Here is a 7,009-nt window from a genome sequence, read left to right on the forward strand (position 1 = left end):
GCAATTTGGTTGCATACTTCCTTGTTCTTGCTTGTGTTCTTCGATTCGCAGGCAAGGACTTTAGCCTTCTTGGCGAGGTCAACCGTGCAACGCCGGTTGATAACCAGAGGAGACGTGGTGCTGCGATTGCGGGGTTTCGGATCGTATTGTTCGGAAACCGGATCGACTTGTGTCTCGTTTCCACCAAATCGAGAGTTACCAGAACCTTTCGGAAGATCGGGAACCCTTGTTCATACTAAGTGGTATTCAAAGCTTCAGGTATACCGTCAGGTTCATATCTACCCTTAGTTTCGAGTGTTTTCGCCTTCGTTCCATAGTCCACTGCCATATCGTTTTTTTTTCCTGTCCTACAACCCTTCCGCGCCTTTAGCTTTTGCATATTTCAGTTTCAGAGTCTGTTGTGTTGAGTTTGTGTCCTGGTCAAGGTCTTGTTGCTGGTTAGGTCGTGTTAGAGTCCAGTTCGTGTGTTTTCCCCCACCGTTTCCATCAAACCCTAGCCTCCGTCGCATATTTTTCCCACTTTCTTCCCGTTTTGTCCTCTAATTCGGAGTCGTTTCTCAAATCGGCCATAACTTTCGCGTACGAACTCCGTTTTCAGAAAAGTCACAGAGTTTTTCGCATCGAAACGGCATTTTGGATCCGTTCGTCCATCGCTTCGCCGGGTTCGGCGAAATCAGAATTCCCAAATTCGCCTCCGAAGTTTGAGTTTTCAATTTCCAAATATTTTTCTCATTTTCCGGCTGAACTTCAGAAAATCCTACAGGCCATGTCTTTCACTTGTTTAAGCTCAAATTTTCTGTGGTTCCCTCTTGTGTGCTCCTAAGTGAAAAAAAATATCAAAAAAATAAAAAGAAAAAGTCGAATTTTTCCAAAAAAACAACGACAGCCCAAAAAAATAGAAAAAAGAGAGGGGCAAAAGAGGAACAATATCTAGAGGAGCACATAGAGAAGGGCAAAGTGAGCTGTGTTAGCGTGTGCTGTTTAGTTCCTTGTTTCTGTTGCTCTTGCTATCCATCATACTTGTTTCTCCACCTTGTTTATCACACATACTTGGTACTTGCAACACTTTAGGCCAGCAACGAGAACAAGTACTTGGGACTATAATTCAGCATTACTATCTGTTTCTGATTTGTGTTTTACATATACATATTTGTTCTCTTTGTGTGCCTTCCAAGCTCCACAGATTCTTCTGGACAGCACTGGTTTGCATCCCTGCAATCGCTCGCACGCCTTCCAGGTATCCTTTGCTTTGCTGGTAAGAACCCTGGTAAGAGCTTGGTAAGGTGTCTACCTTTGCTGATCTTGATTGAGAGGCACCACTCCACCTTTGTAGTACGATTATTAGGGATAACCTTCACTGTTTGTTGTTGTGTTTGTTTCCACAATGTCAGTTGATGGAGATAAAACGCCAAAGGACTTCAAGGAGTGTGTCAGCCAAGAGCAGCTACAAGCTGTTGTAGACAATGCTCAGAAGGAGATGAAGGAGACAGTCATCAAGGCTGTCACTGAAGCGATAATTGAGATGAAACTCGCAAACGCGGTTGAGCGGGTGGACAAACGGTTATCCGAGCTCACCGACAGGGTAAATGCTTTGGAAAACCGTCCTGTGCACAACGAAGATGTGAATGGAAGCAACACCGGTGATGAGTTGTATGATGACGATGGTAATGTTGATCCAGCGGCGACATTGCAAAACAGATTACGGCGTCGTCTTCGCACTAACACCACAGGTATGGGTGGCGTTCCACATCACCACCACCATCGAGGTATGTATAATCGAGCTCCTGAAGATCCTTATGCTAAGGTTAAATTTACTATACCTTCTTTTTCGGGACATTATGATGCTGAGGGATATCTTGATTGGGAGATGACAGTAGAGCAAAAATTTAGTGCCCACCAAGTACCTGAACAACATAGAGTTAGACAAGCCACTAGTGAGTTTAAAGATTTTGCTATTATTTGGTGGACTGGTTTAGCTGCAGATGGTGCCACACCTCGTACATGGGAAGAGCTTAAGGTTGCTATGCGTGATAGATTTGTTCCCCCATCTTATCATAGAGACCTGCGTAACAAATTGATGCGCTTAGAACAGGGAGATAAATCTGTGCAGGATTATTATGGTGAGCTTCAAAAGGGCTTGATGCGTTGTGGCATAGTAGAGGGAAACGAAGATTCTATTTGTCGATTTTATTCGGGTTTGAGACGTGAAATCCAGGATATTATTGATTATAAAGAATTTAACAATGTCAACCAGTTATTTCAGTTTGCTATGCTTGCAGAGAAGGAGTTGCAGGGGCGTGAGCAGCAGGGCAAGTACAAGGCCAGCACCACATACACGCCGCGCACAGGACCATCCTTGGGGCTGTCCAAACCATCCACTTACAGGGCTCCCTCACCAGCGAGCAATCAACAAGCAGCTACGGCACCAAATCCGGTCACTACACGACCTTCAGGCTCAGGTAAAAATTCTGTTTTGCAGGGACCTTCCAAGAGTGCTTCCTCTGTTGCATCAACGAGACGCACCTCTGGCATTCAGTGCCGTCGCTGCCATGGATTCGGTCATGTGCAGAAGGATTGCCCAAGTCAGCGGGCATACATTGCAACGGAAGATGGGTACATCAGCGCCTCTGACATTGAGGAAGAAGAAGAACCAGTTGTTGAGGAGAGCAACGAAATCTTGGGCAGTGATGACACAGCGACCTATAGGAGCATCATTGTGCAGCGGGCGCTCAGCACAAAGGTACAACAACCAGAGAAGCTGCAACGCCATAACTTGTTCCAGATTTTCTTCGTCATTCAAAATCGGCGAGCACGTGTCATCATCGATGGAGGTAGTTGTAATAATTTGGTGAGTTCAGATTTGGTCAAGAAGCTTGGCTTGACCACACGCCAACACCCCCATCCATATAACCTTCAGTGGTTTAATGATGCTGGAAAAGCTAAGGTAACACAAACTTGCAGAGTTTCTTTTTCCATTGGTTCCTATGCTGATTATGTTGACTGTGATGTGGTACCTATGGAAGCTTGCTCACTTTTATTGGGTCGACCTTGGGAATTTGATAATGATGCTATACACCATGGTAGAAGTAATACATATACTTTTATGCATAAAGGAAAGAAAATTACTTTGGTTCCTATGACCCCTGCTGAAATTGTACAAGCTGATAAAGAACGAGCTGCTAATTTGCGTGATACTAAATCTGAAAATCAGCAAGTTGCTAATTCTCTTTACCCACCTAAAAAGGATAAGTCTGCACCTAGTTCTAAGGTAGAGGGCATAAAATTGAAGGGTGGTGTTATGCTTGCACTAAAAAGTGACCTTGCTGAAATTTCTAATAATGATATTTGCTACACCTTGGTTTGCAAACGAGTTTTGTATTCGCTTGATGATGTTATTAGTTCGATACCTCCTGCTGCCACTAACCTTTTGCAGGAGTATGAGGATGTTTTTCCAGCTGAGATACCCCCGGGACTACCACCTATGAGAGGGATAGAGCATCAAATCGATTCGATCCCGGGAGCAACATTGCCAAATCGTGCTGCGTATCGAACCAATCCCGAGGAGACTAAGGAAATTCAGCGGCAAGTCCAAGAGCTTTTGGACCGCGGGTATGTACATGAGAGCCTTAGTCCTTGTGCTGTTCCTGTGATTTTGGTTCCTAAGAAAGATGGTACTTGGCGTATGTGTGTTGATTGTAGAGCCATCAATAACATTACTATTCGATATCGCCATCCTATTCCTAGACTTGATGATATGCTTGATGAGTTGTGTGGCTCTGTAATTTTTACAAAGATCGACTTGCGTAGTGGTTACCACCAAATTAGAATGAAACTTGGAGATGAATGGAAAACAACTTTCAAAACTAAATTCGGATTATATGAGTGGTTAGTAATGCCTTTTGGTTTAACTAATGCACCTAGCACTTTCATGCGTTTGATGAATGAGGTTTTAAGAGCTTTTATTGGACGATTTGTGGTGGTTTACTTTGATGATATATTGATTTATAGCAAGTCTTTGGATGAACATATGGATCACTTACGTGATGTTTTTGATGCTTTACGTGATGCACGTTTATTTGGTAACCTTGAGAAGTGCATCTTTTGCACGGATCGAGTCTCTTTTCTTGGCTATGTTATTACTCCACAGGGAATTGAGGTGGATGAGATGAAAATTGAATCCATAAAGAGTTGGCCGGTGCCCCAAACCATCAAACAGGTGAGAAGTTTTCTTGGACTTGCAGGTTTTTATCGTCGTTTCGTGAAGGATTTCAGCGCCATTGCTGCCCCCTTACACGAGTTGACAAAGAAAGGTGTGGTGTTCCATTGGGGTAAGGCACAAGAGGAGTCCTTTGACACTTTGAAGGACAAGCTTACGCACGCGCCATTGCTGCAACTTCCAAATTTTGGTAAGACCTTTGAGCTAGAATGTGATGCTAGTGGAGTTGGCATTGGAGGTGTTTTGATGCAAGAAGGTAAGCCCGTTGCATACTTTAGCGAAAAATTGCATGGCCCTGTTCTTAATTACTCTACGTATGATAAGGAATTGTATGCACTTGTACGTTCTTTAGAGACGTGGTGTCATTATTTGTGGCCTAAAGAATTTGTTATACATTCAGATCATGAATCGCTTAAGTATCTTCGTTCTCAAAATAATCTGAATCGTAGACATGCTAAGTGGGTTGAATTTATTGAATCTTTTCCTTATGTTATCAAACACAAGAAAGGGAAGGATAATATAATTGCTGATGCTTTGTCTAGACGATATGCTTTGTTGTCCCAACTTGATTATAGAATTTTTGGACTTGACTCAATAAAAGAACAATATGTGCTTGATCCTGATTTTAAAGATGTATTGCTGAACTGTAAAGAGGGACGTACATGGAACAAGTTTGTGATCAATGATGGATTTGTGTTTAGAGCTAACCGTCTATGCATTCCAGTTGGTTCCGTTCGTCTTTTGTTGTTGCAGGAAGCACATGGAGGAGGATTGATGGGATATTTTGGTGCTAAGAAGACGGAGGATATGTTGGCCACACATTTCTTTTGGCCAAAGATGAGGAGAGATGTTGAGCGGTTCGTGGCACGCTGTACCACATGTCAAAAGGCTAAGTCTCGCTTGAATCCACATAGTTTGTATATGCCTCTTCCTGTTCCTTCTATTCCTTGGGCAGATATTTCGATGGACTTTGTTTTGGGATTGCCTAGGACTAAGAGGGGGAGGGATAGCATTTTTGTTGTTGTGGATCGTTTTTCTAAGATGGCACATTTTATACCTTGTCATAAAAGTGATGATACCGTTTATATTGCTGACCTCTTTTTCAAAGAGATTGTTCGCTTGCATGGTATGCCTTCTACTATTGTTTCAGATCACGACGCTAAATTTTTGAGTCACTTTTGGCGCACTCTATGGAATAAGTTGGGTACAAAACTATTGTTTTCTACTACTTGCCACCCACAAACTGATGGCCAAACGGAGGTAGTGAACCGCACTTTGGGTACCATGTTGAGAGCTATTTTGAAGAAAAATTTGAAGATGTGGGAAGAATGTTTGCCCCACGTGGAGTTTGCTTATAATCGAGCAACACATTCTACCACCAAGGTAAGTCCTTTTCAGGTAGTGTATGGTTTTAACCCTCGCGCTCCTATTGATCTTTTGCCTTTACCTACCACTGAAAGAACACATAGTGATGCTAGTGCACGTGCTGATTTTATTCGTAAGTTGCATGAAACAACTAAAATAAATATCGAAAAGATGAATGAAAAGTATAGAATTGCTGGTAGTGAAGGTAGGAAAGAAGTCAAACTTGAACCGGGTGATTTAGTGTGGTTACATTTAAGAAAAGATAGGTTTCCAGAGCTGCGTAAGTCTAAATTAATGCCAAGAGCTGCGGGTCCTTATAAGATAATTGAGAAAATAAATAATAATGCATATAAACTTGAGTTGCCACCCGAGTTCGGGGTTAGTCCTTCTTTTAACATTGCAGATTTGAAACCTTACTTGGGAGCCGATGATGAGCTTGAGTCGAGGACGACTCCAATTCAAGAGGGGGAGGATGATGAGGACATCACTCCTTCGGATACATACAATGATCCTCCATTGAACTTTCAAGGTCCAATCACAAGAGCTCGCGCACGACAATTAAATTTAGAGGTGAGCTCGTTTCTAAGCAACTCTTTATATAATTTTGAGAATAGATTACTACCTAATGATTATGTGTTGCTTAGGAATCATGGAGAGGACAAGGAGACACATAGAGGAAGGCTTGGAGGCGTGGAGGAGCAGCTAGGACGTCCAACAATAGCAGGAGGTCCAGTCCAACTCGAGTCCGAATCAGCCTCGACCTCCAGGACCAGCGAGCAGTAAAACGTACGCCCAGGACGCATCCGGACTCCGTTTTCGACGATTCACATATGGTTGGAAAGATAATTTCATAAGAAAACCAATGGAGTTGGTTTGAGGTCCAAATTCCTTCTGAGTCAACGGGAAACGTCGAAACAAGTCAGCGTCCAGAATCTGTCCCGGTGCTGCGTCACCGTTTTTGGTCCGTTGGGCCGTGTATCGTCGTTGAGCCCATTAGGGGGGCGTGACCAGGGGGTGTGAAGACCCTTAGACCCTTATTATCAGCCGCCACCGCTCTCGTTAGGGCGGGTTTTTGCTTAGATTATTCTGTCAAGAACAGTTTCGCTGTTTCGTCGGTTTGTGAGACCCCAACTCGTGAGATTAATCATTCATCTGCAATTTGGTTGCATACTTCCTTGTTCTTGCTTGTGTTCTTCGATTCGCAGGCAAGGACTTTAGCCTTCTTGGCGAGGTCAACCGTGCAACGCCGGTTGATAACCAGAGGAGACGTCGTGCTGCGATTGCAGGGTTTCGGATCGTGTTGTTCGGAAACCGGATCGACTTGTGTCTCGTTTCCACCAAATCGAGAGTTACCAGAACCTTTCGGAAGATTGGGAACCCTTGTTCATACTAGATAGTCTTTGCCCAAATGTCACATATAAGGACCGG

Source organism: Phragmites australis, chromosome 12 (assembly GCF_958298935.1).
Source record: "Phragmites australis chromosome 12, lpPhrAust1.1, whole genome shotgun sequence".
In the NCBI taxonomy this organism is placed as follows: domain Eukaryota; kingdom Viridiplantae; phylum Streptophyta; class Magnoliopsida; order Poales; family Poaceae; genus Phragmites; species Phragmites australis.